Source organism: Amia ocellicauda, chromosome 6 (genome assembly GCF_036373705.1).
Source record: "Amia ocellicauda isolate fAmiCal2 chromosome 6, fAmiCal2.hap1, whole genome shotgun sequence".
Lineage (NCBI taxonomy): Eukaryota > Metazoa > Chordata > Actinopteri > Amiiformes > Amiidae > Amia > Amia ocellicauda.
In genome coordinates, this window is record NC_089855.1 from 42,796,956 (window position 1) to 42,813,663 (window position 16,708).

At 41.1% G+C, this 16,708-nt stretch overlaps 1 non-coding gene across 1 annotated transcript; it reads left to right on the forward strand.

Annotated features, from left to right (window-relative positions):
* The first annotated feature begins 12,751 nt into the window (after positions 1–12,751).
* Positions 12,752–12,866, forward strand: LOC136751995 (U5 spliceosomal RNA). Its single transcript, XR_010817178.1, has one exon. It is a non-coding gene; the product is annotated as a U5 spliceosomal RNA (small nuclear RNA).
* Positions 12,867–16,708: the final 3,842 nt, after the last annotated feature.

The following is a 16,708-nucleotide window of genomic DNA, read 5'->3' on the forward strand; positions in this document are numbered from 1 at the left end:
GGCTGGATGGGGGGGCTGTTTGCTGCTGCTGCATACCTTAGCAAGCTTATTTGCTTGACCGGCCTTCCTCCTCCTTCGGCAACATGCCCAGCTCTGCCCGATCTGCTGTTCACCTGGATCACAGCTCTGTCCCAACAAGGCAGAGCCTCCCAAGAATGGTACAAACTCATCCACTTTCCCCTCCAATACAAATGCACTGAATTGAGAGAGAGAAGTGCTAGGGCACATCTGTAACATAAACTAGGGAACATTCGTCACATGCTTAGGGAACATTCATAACATACAGGGAACATTTGTAAAACGAATTAGGGAACCTTTGTGACATACTAAAAGGACATACTGGTAGGTGTTGGGCACTGTGGAAGGAAAGTTTAGAATTCTTTCCCTCATATCAATTTTACTCTCTTGTATACTTAAGAAAGATAAGGTCAAGCCAGGAGGACAGGCCAGAAGGTAGCTTGTTTTCTGTTCGTTATTTACTATGAGAACCTTGGAGATATTGTCAAACATTATGATTGAAGTGCCTGCCCCCTAATCCATGTGTTGACCTATGAACTCTGATATATATATATATATTCTACTTAGCTAACTCTCTAATGATAATATAGTAATGACTCTGTGATTGTAACCAGATCTTTGTTTTTTGTGTATAAAAGCCTCTGACTTTTAAATGAAGGCAGAGCGACTTTGGGATCTTCTTGATTCACTGTTCCTCTCCACGCTGCGTGTATTAAAGGCATTGCAACGAACGTTCCAACCTGATTGAAGATGGTTTTTCTTCCACATTACATGGCGACGAGGATGGGATTGCGAACCCTGACACAGAGGACTGGAATGGCCAGACCAGTGACCAGCAAAACCGCGCCAGCAAAATAGAAAAAGGTAAAGGAACCTTTTTGAAAAATTCCCTACTGCGGTGCTTTGCTTTCACTTGTCTGCTCGCCTGGCCCTCTGACGATCAGGTAACGCAATCTATATTTTATTAAACGTTGTTGCTTGCCTTATATCAATTACTTGAGGCAGGAAATGTTTTCTTGCTTGTTAAGAAACAAAGTTTCTTAGTGTTACCATAGACTTGACTGTGTCTTCTTGTTTATGAAGTAATAGGACTGTGTCTTCCTATTTAATCTGGGTTGCCATGAACTTGACTGTGTCTTCCTGTTTGTGAAGAAACAGGACTGTGTCTTCCTGTTTGGGTTCCCGTAGACAAAAGTGTGTCTGTAAAACTGCAGGGTAGGTTTGACCTACAATTAGAAAAAAAAAAATTGTTCAATATCTGATATGTCGGTGATAATATATATGCACTTGTTTTGTGGAAACATAAATGGTAAATGAAGAAACATCATGAAGTTATTAACAAGTTACATAAATGCAAACATATTGAAAAACATATATAGGATTTATTTTAATTTGTTTTTTGTTTTGTTATATTTTTATTTCTTTTTACTTTTTTTCTTTTTTCCCCTGTCATTTTGTTATTATTTTGTGTGCTTGTATGTCTTGGTAGTTGTGTACAAAACGTTACATAGAAAATGCGTGGTAACGGTAAAATGGGTGACCCGCCACCCAAAGGTACACATGTCAGATATATGTATGATAACTATGGAGTGAAGATGTGCGCGATGTGCACAAGTGGATTGACTGGAAAATAGGTGACAGAAAGTTAAGGTTTCCAGAAGATGGGACTTTTGATTCAGATAGAATTGAGCACCTAGAAACGGTTTTGCAAAATAGGAATACAAAACCGGGAGAAGTAAATAGTTATATTTCCCAAAAGTTAGAACCAAATTGGCACTGCTCTAAAGCCAATTCTATCGCCCAATAGACTTATTATGCAATAAAACCTTTTTTTTTTAACTAGAGCAAATATGTATTATTCGTTCATTACAAAGCATTGGCTTTGTTATCACATACATTTTTTTAGAACTAGTTTTTCACTCAATTCCCATATACAGTTATACAATACACCATAGTAGCATTATTCAGTGTGTATCCACTTACATCACATTGAAACATCACATATCATTTCACACTTCGGTCACACATCCAAACAGCACAATTCTTTCAATCCAGTAGTCACTCTAATAAACTATGGAAAGGATAGTTCATGAAATGCCCATAGTCCCACCAGACTCTGTATCCTTGTGCTTAGATTTAAAAGAGGTTGGAGTTGTATGACTATTCATGTTTCTTCCCAATCTATTTCCATATTGTTTCTTCAGGCCTTTTCCTGAAAGATTAAATTGTTATTTTTCAGCACCTGAAATCAATCAGAAATGCATTGTTAATAATCTGTCCGTCTATTCCTGGACATCGCCACCCTCCTGTTGTCAATTGGAATCAGCAGAGTTTGTTGGTTTATTACTTTTACCAGAGTACGGTAAGCATCGTATGTTTCCACCATCCCCCTCCCTCCTGTCCATCCACACACACTGGCATCAGTGGCCATGAGGACGGATTATGGGCTGCAGCACTTAGAGCGGAGGCCAATGTGAGAGGGGAGAATATGCACTGATGTGTCATGGCATGTGAGTAGGGAACCTTTGGACTAAACCTTTGGTTCCTGTGAAGACAGATAATAGTAGTTATTTTTCTATTCATCTGTATCAACATCAGTATTATTAGCATTAGTAATGTTACTATTCTCGATTTACCTGGACATTACTGTCGGTTAACAATGTTGCTTGGTTTGTAGTAGTACATCTGTATTTAGTTACAAGGCAGCTCTCTTATCTCTCTCAGTGGGGAGCTGACCTCACAGATTAAATAATTGGTCTTTTAATGTCCGGTTCAGTCTATCCACCATGCCATCTGATTGGGCATGGTACGGAGATGTTCGTGTCTTCTCAATTCCCAACTTGCTACACAGCTGCTTCACCAGATCAGACTCAAACTGTCTGCCCTGGTCAGTGTGGATGGACTCAGGTATACCATGTTGACGGATGAAGTCTTCAAACAAGCATTGAGCTACACTTGTTGCACGCTGATCTTTTAAAGGAAAGAGATTCACATAGCATGTACAATAATCCATTATAACAAGAACATACCTGTTGCCTTGAGAAGTGACTGGTAGCTCGGTGAGGTCAGCAGCAATTTTCTGGAATGGACGATCCACCACAATAGGTTGTAAAGGAGCTCTAGCTTTTGGTGTTGGAGCACTGCGAGTCTGACATGTTAAACACTCTGTACAGAACTTGTAAATGTCACGTGACATGTAAGGCCCATAGCAGATTTTTCTGGCTCTCTGCAAAGTTCGTTCAGTCCCTAAATGTCCACTGAAGACATTTCCATGTAGGTAAGTGAGGTCTGTCTGAATGAGGGATTCAGGAAGAACCAATTGGTAAGTATAGGCTTTCTGCAGAAAGGTTTTAATTTTTTGACAGAGGATCCCATTTTCCAAAGTCAGGCGAGGAAACTCATACCAGAGCTTTTTCAGAGCTGACAGGGAGTTTTTGATTCGTCGTGCAGTAGGTCTTCGGTTATCCATTTCTTTCCATTTCATCACAGTTCTCAGAATGACATCCGCTTGTTGTTTCTGCTTCAGTTCATCAATGTCTATTGCTAAATCTTCACAGGTTTGTCTTACAGGAACAGCTTGTTCAGGCTGTAGTTCAGAAGACCAACTGTTTTGCATGTCAGTAGATGACATACTTTTCTGTTTCTGTGAGGTGACAAGTAAACACTGCACTCCCTTACTACTCTGAGAAATGTCAGGTCTTCTGGATAAAGCATCAGCGTTGGCATGCTGTGCTCCTTCCCTGTGAATAATTACACAGTCGTACACATCCAGTTCTAGAATCCAACGTCCCCTTCTTCCTGTGGGATCACCATCAGCTGGACTTTTCTTCAGACTCAGCAATGGTTTGTGGTCTGTGACAATTTTAAATGGGGTGCCAGACAGAAAGTGCCTAAAGTGCCACACAGACCAGATTATTGCCCAGAGTTCAAGATCATATTTAGACCATTTTTTCTCTGAAGGAGTGAGGGTGTGGCTTGCGTATGCAATCACTCTTTCTTTTCTGTCTTGAACCTGAGTGAGCACAGAGCCAATTGCATTCTGAGAAGCATCGGTGTAGAGTAAGAATGGTAGAGAAAAATCTGGATAGGCCACTACTGGATGTTCAGTTAGAGCACACTTCAGAGAGTAAAAGGCATCTTCACATTCAGGGGTCCATTGAAAAACAACTCCCTTCTGAGTGAGCAAATGCAGTGGTGCAGCTTTTTGGGCAAAGTTTTTAACGAATCGTCTGTAATAGGAACAGAGACCCACAAAAGCTCTCACCTCAGTAGGTGTTCTTGGAGTTGGCCAATCTTTCACTTTGTCCAGCTTCCTGGAATCTGGTCTGAGACCACCCTTGGTGATTACATGTCCCAGGAAAGAGACTTCATCCTGTGCAAGCTAAAATTAACTGGCCTTCAGCTTTAGTCCTGCCTTTCAAAAGCGAAGAAAGACATCTTCCAAACTCTGCAGATGTTCAGGAAAGGTTTTGCTAAAAAACAAAACATCATCCAAACAGATGAGGCAGATCTTCCAGTGTAGACCACGAAGCAAAAGCTCCATTAAATGTTGGAAGGTAGGTGGTGCATTGGTCAGTCCCATTGGCATGACCTTAAAATGGTATAAGCCGCTGCCGGTGGTAAATGCGGTCTTCTCCCGGTCTTCTGATGCCAGCTGAAATTGCCAATAACCACTTGACAGGTCCATGGTACTAAACCAGCATGCCCCTGCCAGGCTGTCCAAAGCTTCAGAAATCCGTGGTAAGGGATGCGAGTCCTGTATGGTGACAGGGTTTAATTTCTTGAAGTCATTGCAAAATCTGTAGCTGCCGTCCTTTTTCTTGACTTAAACAACAGGTGAAGCCCAAGGGCTGCACCTCTCCTCAATGAGGTCATGGGCCAGCAACTGCTGAACTTGTTTTTCTATTTCCTGCTTCAAAGCTGGAGAAGTCCTGTAAGCATGTTGGCGGATCGGTAGGGCATCTCCAGTTTGAATGTGGTGCTTTACAGCATCTGTGCAGCCATAGTCATGTTCATGTGAACTAAACGCTTCACAATACTTCAAAAGTAAGTTCTCCAGCTGGTCCATTTGTGGATCACTCAATTTAGACTGACTGAAGTAGTAGTAATCTTGTAGTAATTTGGGGGATTCCTCTGACATAGATGAAATGGACTTGCTTGACACCATAGCTGTTAGGATATTTCCAGATTTACATATAGATGGTTGTTCCAGAACCTTCTCATTTATTGTGCTTTAGAAATGTGAAGAGGCAGTTCTTAATGCTTCCTGACCCGCTCCCACTTGCAAGCCATTTTTAGGGCTTCCTCCAATCTACTTGCACCATGCTCATAACACTTTGCCTGCAGCACTGGGTCTAAACCAGCAACAAAACGTCTAAAACGCTCCATTTCAATAGCTGGCTGTCCGTAATTGGGAAACGCCTCTTGCACAAGTCTGCTTACTTCGGCTGCATAAACTTCTAATGCTTCTTTAGGCTGACGGGGTCTTGCATTAACAAAAGTTTGAAAATGCAGTAGGTATTCTTTTCTTCCAAAGACTTATTTTAATGTCTCTACTGTTTTAGCATAGTCTTTTTGCATTTCAGAGGGTAAAGAAACCCAGTATGACAGTGCATCAGCACTTAAACGTGTTGGTACAATTGTTGCAAGATCCTGGTGCTGTTTGTGCAGCTTTTACAGCCAATTCCAGACGCGTGTTCCACAGAGAGAAACTTTCTTTATCCTTCCCATCTCCGTGAAAGCAAGGAGGCAGCTCAACACGATCATGTGTTACTCTGTCGTATTCGTGCGTCTTTCTGCATTAATCGCTTCATTTCCATTTGCTGCATCAACATTAATCAATCTGTCTATCGGATTTTCCATGTTTTTTTTATATACTTGTTTAACTTAGCTATTTGCGGTTAAATGACTTGACATAGCGGTTTATTACTTTCGTACGTTTTTTTAATTATTATTTTCCGATTTTAACAGTACAGTTCACTCACCACCGACATGGTTTTGTCTCAGTCACCCGCAAGCACAGCTCACTGCATCCGGCCTCGGTAGAGAAAAAACAAAAGCAAACAATATCCCTCGCTGCCGCCAGTCTGTAAACCGTGAAACGAGTCTCTTCGGAGGTAGACATGTTGTTTGGGGTTCAGTTTACATCAGGACTCCTTGACACAATTTATTGTTCCTGGCACTTTTGTTTATGTCTCTTATGAACCGAGTTGCAGTTACAAATACAATGCCGAGCACAGCAGTGCAGCGCCACTACTCCTCTCTATCCAGAACACAAAGACGTGCGTCACTCTAACCTGTCCGGCTTTACAACATGCAACTCAAATAATATGTTCTTGGGGGAACAACATAACACATAGCGATTCCTCCCTGCTATAAAGTAAAATAATGTATACGGTGTTTCTAATTTCTTTTTCGATACCTTTTCATATATATTTATATTTTTCAATAATAAACTAATGTCACAGTAATACCAATGAGCTTTAACAATGCCGAAAATAATAATGCATTTATCTTTAATAGTGAAGATATTGTATAGATGTATATCTTTCATATACACAAATAGAACTGAAACTTTCAGACAATCCATGAAAATGTAATGTAAACATTTACACTTCTTAAAAATTCTATATATCAATTATATTCATAACCCTAACCGTATCACTAACCCTAACTTTAAGTTACAATTGTTCCCTAAACACTTATTTTGCAGGATCAATAAAGAACTGTCAGGATTTTTTAAACTTTTACTGACACACATAGTTAATAGCAGTGTGATATAACTTTACGGAAAATAATAATCTGTATATATTTAATTGTTTTGACAATGTTAAGATATAATGCATCTTTCACATAGGGAACATTTGTAACATGATAGGAAAAACAAACAAATGATGTAACTTTGAAAATATTCAATATTACAGCATACAGTATAATCAACACAGAACTGTGTCTATACTGAAGAGCTGTTGACATTTGAAAAGTGACAGAGGTTTGAATTTGAAAGTATCAATTCATAAAAGATACAATGAGCAGGAGCAGGAGCTGTGCTATCCATTACCCAGAGCACCTGAAGAACGCTCAGGCCAGGAAGAGTCTCAGACAACACATACTGAAGGACAACCCAGAGACTCTCAGAGCCGACTTCTCTCAGACTGGAGACCAGCAAGTCACCAGCAACCTGGTCTTCTACACTGAGCACACCGACGCCTGGCACGCTGCCATCTGTCAATTGTACAGGCACATTAAAAAGAGAGGCATCAGTAAAGGAAGGCAGGTGTCAATCAGTGAGGAGGACGACCCAGACACCTCCATGCTGACAATCAATCTGTACCACACTGGAACAGTCTTAATACAGGGCAGCGAGGGCAGCCTGGGCACCTTTGAAAATCAGTTCCACTCACTGAAAACGCTGGCTGACAGAGAGAAAAAGGAGAGACGTGTCCAAAAGAGCACAGACCCAGCCACACAGGAGGAGAGTCCAGCCCCACACTGCCCAGCCAACGGAGGGGAGAGCGCCGCGCCAGAGAACAGCGAGGAATCCACACGCATCCCAGCACAGGACACCCCTCAGACACCGACACAGTGTCCCAGCTGAGGGAGAGCATGTCCCTGCTGGAGGTGGAGCTGATGGAGCTAAAAGAGCTGGTGCTGGCCATGCTCACAACCTCCAACACCACAGAGCAGCTAACAGACCAGCTCAACAGAGTCCAACACGAGCACAAGGTCATAGTGAGGGAGCTGAGGGAGGAGGTGAGGGAGCTGCAGCAGGACAGGGAGGCCATGAGGAGGGAGCTGACGGCCCTGAGAGAGGAACTGCAACGCAGAGACAAGACAGTGCAGAGCCTGAAGGAGCAGCTATACAAATTCACTGCCCACAGCAACTAGCCCTCAAAAAACCCAGCAGTGCACAATGTGCAGAGCCCTCCCACCCCAATGACATCCAGACATACTGACTCTCACACAACACACCACTCACACACTGCACCCAACACACACACACAACCCGACCCGAACACACAGAGTGCACCCAGCACACACACACACCCAGAGCCCGACACACACAGTGCACCCAACACACACACACACCCTGACTCAGACACACACACTGCACCCAGCACACACACACACCCTGAGCCCGAAACCACTCACAAAACCTGCGCACCCCACACACAGGCCGAACCAAACACAGATGAGACCCCCTCACGCAGAAAGACTACCAGGAAGAAGAACACTGAAGTAGCCCTGCTGATAGACTCAAATGGCAAACTCATAAATGAGAGGCGGCTCTTCCCTGATGGCAAGATCTCCAAGGTCTGGTGTCCGACCACAGAGAGGGCCATTCAGCAGCTGTCCGAGGAGAGCCTCGGCTCCCCCAGCCATATTATTATACACACAGGCACAAACGACCTGAGGACCCAGCAGGACAAGGTGGCCAGCTCCATCTCCACCCTGCTGCCCAGGAAGGACTTCCACCCCAACACCATCCACATGATCAACGCTGAGATCTCTCGGGGATGTGCTCTGATGCCAAATGTGCACCTGGCACACCACCCCACTCTTGGGGCCCACAGCTTGTTTGACCACGTCCATCTCCACAAACAAGCAGTGAGCGTCTTCGCAAAGACACTCAAAGACATCGCCCTGGGCCGAAACCCAGCCAGCCCCCCACATGGCCACAGAAGGTTCTCCAGCACCCACACTACCCAGAACAACCCCGAGCCAATCAGGAGAGCGGCCCCTGGGAGCCCCCGCCCTCCACCTGCACACCACCTTCCCCAGCCTGGACACCGCAGACCCCAGCCTGGATACGCCTGACCACAGGACAGCAGACCCAGAATGGAGCCCATCCAGAACATGCACAGAACAGCCCAGCAGCACAGCCAGCGCAACTACACAGCAGCGGTCAGCAGAGTGGCCGACACCGGGGAGCTGCAGGAGATCCGACACCTGCTCAACCTCATCTGCACCCGACTGATAAGATTAGTAACTGTGCATAACAAAGAAACCACTGCAGGAGGTGACTAGCTATTACCACATCCGAAAATCACCCCTGTATAAATGTAGTTATATACTGATATATATGGACATATTTTCTAAAAATTATGTAGATAAATGGATGCTTACATATATGTGTATATATGTAGATATATGTGTGTATGCGTATGTATATAGGAGTGTAAGTCAGGAGGTTTTTTTTTTGTTTATTTTCTAATTTATTCGTTTCCTATTTTTTCATATCACCAGTATTAATATTTATTTATTTGTTTACTTTCCACCTCACACATTTCCAGATATATCTCATTCCAATATAAATTGCTTAATTAGAGTAGAAAGAAATGCGATCCCTATCTATCACCATGTGGAACATCCAGGGCCTGGGCTCCTCAGTGTTCGGGCTGAGTTCAGACAGAGAGTGAGAGACAAGCATGTCATCATCCTGCAAGAGACATGGTGTCGGGCAGACGTGTCCAGTCACTGTCCCTCAGGCTACAGAGAGGTCATAGTGCCCTCCCTGAAGAAGCCCTCCGTCAGACATGGCAGGGACTCCGGGGGCAGAATAATCTGGTACAAAGCAGAGCTCAGTGACTTCATACAGTCCATCAAAACAGCAGAGTCACACATATGGCTTAAAATAAGCAAAGAATAATTTCTCCCCAAACCGATGTGTTCCTGTGTGCCGTGTATGTTCCCCCCTCAGAATCCCCATATCACAATGAGGAGATCTTCCCCAACCTCCAGACTGAGGTCTGCCACTTCCAGGTCCAGGGAAGTGTGCTGATCTGTGGGGACCTGAACGCCCGGACAGGCAGCCTGCCTGACTTCACCAGCACACAGGGAGACAGCCACATATTCGGCCACACCCCCTTAAACACCCCCATCAGCTCCCTCAGACACAGCCACGACAGGGGAGTGAATAAAAACGAGCAAAAATTACTGCAGCTCTGTCAGGGACTGGGCCTGTATATAGTGAATGGCAGGATCCAGGGAGACTCTCTAGGAAGATACACCTACAGCTCAGCTCTTGGCAGCAGCACGGTAGACTATGCCATCACAGACCTAGACCCCTTCTCTCTCAGTGCATTCACCTCTATCAGACCACAGCCAAATCACTGTGTTCCTGAAGAGGACAGAGCACAGCAGCAGCGCTCACACACAGCCCAGCAAGCTGTACAGCCTCGGACACTCCTACAGATGGGCTCCAGACAGCACACAAGAGTACCAGAAAGCAACTGGCAATCAAGACATCCAATCACTAATACACACCTTTCTGGTCACCCCAAATCAACATAGTAAAGAAGGAATACATCTGGCTATCAAATACTTAAATCATATATTTGAAAAAGCAGCTTTACAGTCAAAATTGGATATTGAAAAGAACATCCCAACAAAATACAAATAGGAGAATTGGTTTGATAAGGAGTGCAATACAATAAGGAAGGAACTGAGGAACGAAGGAACACTTAGATCAAAAAGTACAACACACCCGAAAGCAACTGACAATAATCGAAGAGTCCATTAACACAAATAGATTCTGGGAAAACTGAAAAAAATGTAATAAATTAAAACCATTCAAAATTGAGATATTTGGAAAAAACACTTTTAAAAACTTTATGAAAACATTCACCACACTGAGAAATCAGCTCAGCATGACATCAGTGTGAAACTAAAAAGAATGGAATTGGCATTTAAAGAAACCCAGAATCCCCTGGACCCTGACAGTTTTTTTATTGATCCTGCAAAATAAGTGTTTAGGAAACATTTGTAACTTAAAGTTAGGGTTAGTGTTAGGGTTAGGGTTATGAATATAATTGATATATAGAATTGTTAAGAAGTGTAAATGTTTACATTACATTTTCATGGATTGATATTTCATCAATATCTTCACTATTAAAGATAAACGCATTATTATTTTTGGCATTGTGAAAGCACATTGGTATTACCTATGTGTATCTTTAAAAGCTTAAAATTCCTAAAGGTTCTTTATTGATCTTGCAAAATAAGCTTTTAGGGAACATTTGTAACATAGAGTTAGGGTTAGCCACTGGGTAAGGGTTACATCTTAAACAAGGGTTACACAAGTGCCGGAATGAGGTCAAGTACTCTGCTGTTTTGACTTCGGTGGTGGAATGACCTGCCCACCAAAGTCAAAACAGCAGAGTCCTTGACCTCATTCCGGCGCTTACTCAAGACGCATCTCTTCCGACCGCACTTGTAATATTAGTCCTCTATCCCTGCTAGATAGCACTTCAGCTTATTATGCTCCTCTCGTTCTTGAATGTTTTCCTCCTTGCTCCCTTTCCCTTGGCCCTAGTCTGTAACCCTACATCTTGACAGCACTTAGCTTTCACCGTCCAGGATGTAGGAAGTCTTTTACTGTACTTGTGTAAATTGTAATTGGAATTTTTAAAATGTATTTTGAATTGCGATATTTTTTTGCTAAGTTGAATTTGTAATGATTGATGCCTTGTACTTCTCTGTATTTTTGCACTTATGTTGTAAGTCGCCCTGGATAAGGGCGTCTGCCAAGAAATAAAAATAATAAAATAATAATCTTCAACAGTAAGTTTATTCATGTTAATTTTTCTCTTCAAAGTTAAAGAACAGAATTAACCAGCTCACCACAAAGGAACATGGATGTTGCTATTGCAACATGGATTACACAAAAACATTGAAATCCAAGTTTGCAGTGGTCCTTGGGCCATTGCGTGGTGATCCAGATCACTTCAGCAGGAATTTTGCAGTGCTCTGGACTACAACTCCAGGGACTACTGTGCAGTGGTCCAGACCTCAGAAACTGTATGCATATGAACAGTGAAGTAGGCATCATAACTGTAGCCAATACTTTGGGGTTAAAATACTTAATTTAATCCCTGTATTGTACGGAATAATAATAATAACTATAAAACATAAGAGAAGGGCCTGAGAATAAATACAATACACAATAGACTGGAACCCTTAGAATATAATAATATGAACATCTTCATGATTAGTATGATTGTAGTTTGGATGATATATTAATGCATGTTGATAACATATTTGACAGAAAATGGGATTTAGGAATTGTGTCAAAGAACTAAAAGAATTGTCTTAGGGACCACTGCTCCCTTTTTCCAGACCAATGTATAGCCCACTTTTCTTTTAAATTATGTTTAAAACAAAATTGAGGAAGCAGTGGTTACTTCTGAATCAAACATATTGACCCCCTCACTCAATCTGTAAATCCTGCAGCAAACATTGGAATATGCATAGATATTTGCACAGACTGGTATAAATGTCCCTAATAAATAACCAAATGCCATTTTTGTTGTTTCAAATGTGCCCAACATCTTACCAGTATATGTGCTTTTAGTATGTCACCAACGTTCCTTAATTCGTTTTACAAATGTTCCCTGTATGATATGAATGTTCCCTAAGCATGTGACGAATGTTCCGTAGTTTATATTACAGATGTGCCCTAGCACTTCTCTCTCTCTCTCTCTCTCTCTCCCTCTCTCTCTCTCTCTCTCTCTCTCTCTCTCTCAATTCAGTGCATTTGTATTGTCAAAGCAATTGGACATGCAAACATACATACATACATACATGCATACATAGAAACATACATACATACATATGGAAAATAAACAACATCATTATAAATCACAATAAGATGTAATAAAGTACAGAAAAACAAAATGTAATAAAATGTGATCTTTAATACACACAAATATGTATGGCTGGTCGGATGCGTCTTGGACTCGGGTTCCTCTTCATTACTTATAATGCTTTTGCCTTTTGCTAAAGCTTTCCATGGAGGGGAACGTGGATGAGTTTGTACCATTCTTGGGAGGCTCTGCCTTGTTGGGGCGGAGCTGTGATCCAGGTGAACAGCAGATCAGGCATAGGTGGGCATGTGGGTGGAGGAGGAGGAAGGCCGGTCAAGCATATAAGCCTGCTAAGGTACGCAGCAGCAGCAAACAGCACCCCCATCCAGCCAGCCAGGCAGTCTGGCTGGCAGTGACTGAGTGGTTGACAGACGGCAAGCAACGGAATGCACGTGCTCTGTGATGTCATAACAGTCAGCTCAGAGAGAGGTTCGTGATGTCATCGCTGAGCTGGATGGCTCTGTGTGTCTTGCTGGCTGTTTGTGTCTGTGAGAGAGAGAGATAGTGTGTGTGTGTGTGAGTGGGTGGGTGGTTGTGCTAGTGTCTGTCTGTCTGTCTGTCTGTCTCTCTCTGTCTTTCAATTCAATTCAATTCAAGGGTGCTTTATTGGCATGACAAACAGTTTTCTCTGTCTCTCTCTCTTGCTCTGTAGATGCATCATAGGGAACATATGTAACAATCTCTCTTCTTGTTTACCAAAAATGTTTATGAACGTATTTCAAGTGGGTTTTGCCTTGGTTGGAAACGTTTTAAGATTATTTATGAAGTGTAAATAGGATTTGTCTAAATTCTCCGTAGTTTTCAATGTATGTGCCATTCAGTAGTGTTCATGTTACAGATGTGTCCTATGCAGTGGTTTGGTCAATAAAATGTAAGTAAAACTTTATTTTAGCAATTAAAGAGGGGATCAAATGCAAATAGAGGGTCCTAACTAATTATCTAATTTACCAACAACTTTTAAAATTAGGTCTTGCGAAGCTGCAAGAAATGCTGTATAATCGTATGTGTGTTCATACACCAGCTGCTAAAGTCTGATAGCTTTTGAAGACTCTGTATAGGACGTTGAAGAATGTGTTTTGTGATAATTATATAATGTTTTATATTAATATTAGCATTAGACGGAGTTTTGTATACAGACTGAGCAGATTAGATTTAGAAGGACAAGTAAAGTGTCAACAAGGTCGATTTGTTAGAAACTACTTTCAGTAATGAAAGATTACACAGTGCCGAAATAGCCTACAGATGTCTGCTGTAAATTTGTTTATGACTTAACCGTTTCTCCAGATAGGCAGGAATTATTTCTGTTAATGGGCGATTGACACTAGTTAAATGACGACCGTGGGATCACCTCTTCCTAGTGCACATCAAAGACAGACATCTGCTTTGGATCCATCACCTCTTCACGGGAGGACAGATCGAAAAAAACGGACCAAGACCAGTATCTTCTGATTGGATGAACGGCCATAAGATGTTATGTCATTTTTCCTATAAAGTTGTACTCATGTTTGTAAACATTAAGCCTCACTGAAGGAGTTATTCCTGACGTGGGGCTTCCGAGCGGCTCGATTGATGTTCTGTTTGCATTATCTCCATGACTTCTCTACTTATTTCTGACACGGTTCTACAACTTGGCATAACGAATGAGGATCTGAACTTGCCTCCACTCCCGGGACCAAAATATGGGTGAGTAGCTTTAAAAATGACCACCCTGTATATTTAATTTTGATCTCGGGATTTTGTGAGGCTCTCAGATTGTAATTTAAAGAGAACTTGTGGAGAGGTAGAGGTAAAACAAACAGAAAGGTTGACTGTACAGCAGAGGATCACAGTAGGGTGAACTCCAGGTAAGATAGATCTGCGGGGAGAGATGCCAAGGGAACCAAAAGGTACGACGAGGCCTGCTGAGCCCCAGGTTAAGCAAGGAAACCCTTGTACACCAGGGCCAGAGTCAGTGGCAGTCAATAACCAGACGGAACCAGAGGTACATAAAGTCCAGCAATATAGCCCCATCGTTGGCAAAGATAGGATTGGCATAATGGTGTTAAATAAGTGTCTGAATGTGAATTCCTACAAGTTTTAATTGTTAAACCTAAAATGGTAAAGGCAAGATAAAAAAACGACAAAGTTTCTATAATTCTTTGTCTGAATAATAAGAATTTAGAGAAGAAATTGATCATAATAGATCAAGAAAACACCAAAGTAGTGTATTTCAAAGATTATTTTACATCTGATTTTTAATAATAACAATATAACAAATTATTAAATGCTAAGGGCTGTTTGAGACACTGCAGGGTCAACAAAACACGCCACTAATCTAATATCTGAATTATCTTTGGATGTCAATCTGTATGTGCTTTGTGTGTTTATGTATATATATAGTCTGAAGGTTATGTAAGGTAAATGTCTGTTTTGTACGCTTTGTATTTTTAATATTGTGCATAGTACAGAATAAGACTAAGAAGGGAAGTAACCAATAATTTCAGAATTATATTTACAATTACGCAGTTATTGATGTTTTAACAACAGATTAATGAGGATTTAGACATTTAACTGTATACAGAGTGCATAAAGCATCAGCAATTAGAAATGAATAATGTATCTATTATTAGAATAATGTTAAAGTAATACAAAACATACACTAAATACATAGATTAATAATACTAATAAAGTAAATAAATAGTAATGGTGTCCTCTAAGCCTCAGAAGAACAATAATTTGTTTGTTAAAAATCATATTATGGAGACATTTTGTAAAGTCAAATTAAAGGAAACTAAAGGCTGGAATCCACAGGAGCAGCACTCTGGTGCAGCCCTGAGTGACAGCCTGATGTAAAACCCATAGCAGGAGAATTTAAACAGTATAGTGACATATTATAGTCTTATTTTAGAAAATATTTGGTTATTGGTGCATAGCATAAAATACCTGAAATAAAAGTTAAAATTAGATCTTGGATTTAAGATGAGTGAATTAGTCAAAAGGTAAGAATTTTAAGGATACTACAGAAATATAAATTATAAGCATTGAATAAGTGAGCTAAAATTAGTATTGCATAATTTTGAAGGAGAAAATAAAACATAAAAATACTATTAGAATGAGTTTTACCAACCAGAAATAAAAAAAAATTATGTTAAAAATTGAATTAGAGCTAATTTTTGAAATGGAAATCTGAGGATACAGTGAAATTTGGTGAAGATATAAATACATAGATAACCAGATACTCCAGGAAATTAAAGGTGTGGTCATTTGGTAGCTGTGAGTTCCACAATGAAGAGTTTTTGAAATCCCCAGATATAAGATCCCTAAATAAAAGGTGTAGGTAAGAAATGAACTATTGATCAGTTCAATCTGGCTTTGGGAACAGTTCTTCTGAACATGTACCGGTGTAGATTGGACTTCAATAGGAGGAAGTGACACAATAAAGACATATATGAGCCGTGCAGGCGGACAGTCTTAGTGCCCATGCAGGCTCTTCATTGGGGAAATCATTGACTGAACACATTTGTTTTGACAATTTGTTTTCCTGAGGTATCTGGGAATCATTATTGAAATCAATTAAAATGCTTATTTTCTAAAAATATATTTTATTAGGAAAATATCTTAATTTATTAACTCAAATAATGGAGCAAAATATGTGTATAAATAGTAATTATACATGTCAATAAATACAACTTGAATTGTCTAGTAAGAAATTAGGAAAGGAGAAAGAACAGCTGTTAGGATACAGAGTGATGTTTTCAGAGGGGGCGTTGGGGCAGTGAAAGTGTCTGTGAGGTCAGCTCCCCACTGAGAGAGATAAGTGAGCTGCCTTGTAACTAAATACAGATGTACTACTACCAACCAAGCAACATTGTCAACCGACAGTAATGTCCTGGGAAATCGAGAATAGTTACATTACTAATGCTAATAATACTGATGTTGATACAGATGAATAGAAAAATAACTACTATTATCTGTCTTCACAGGAACCAGCAACAATGAATTTCCCTCACATTTAGTCCACAGGTTCCCTACTCACATGCCATGACACATCAGTGCATATTCTCCCC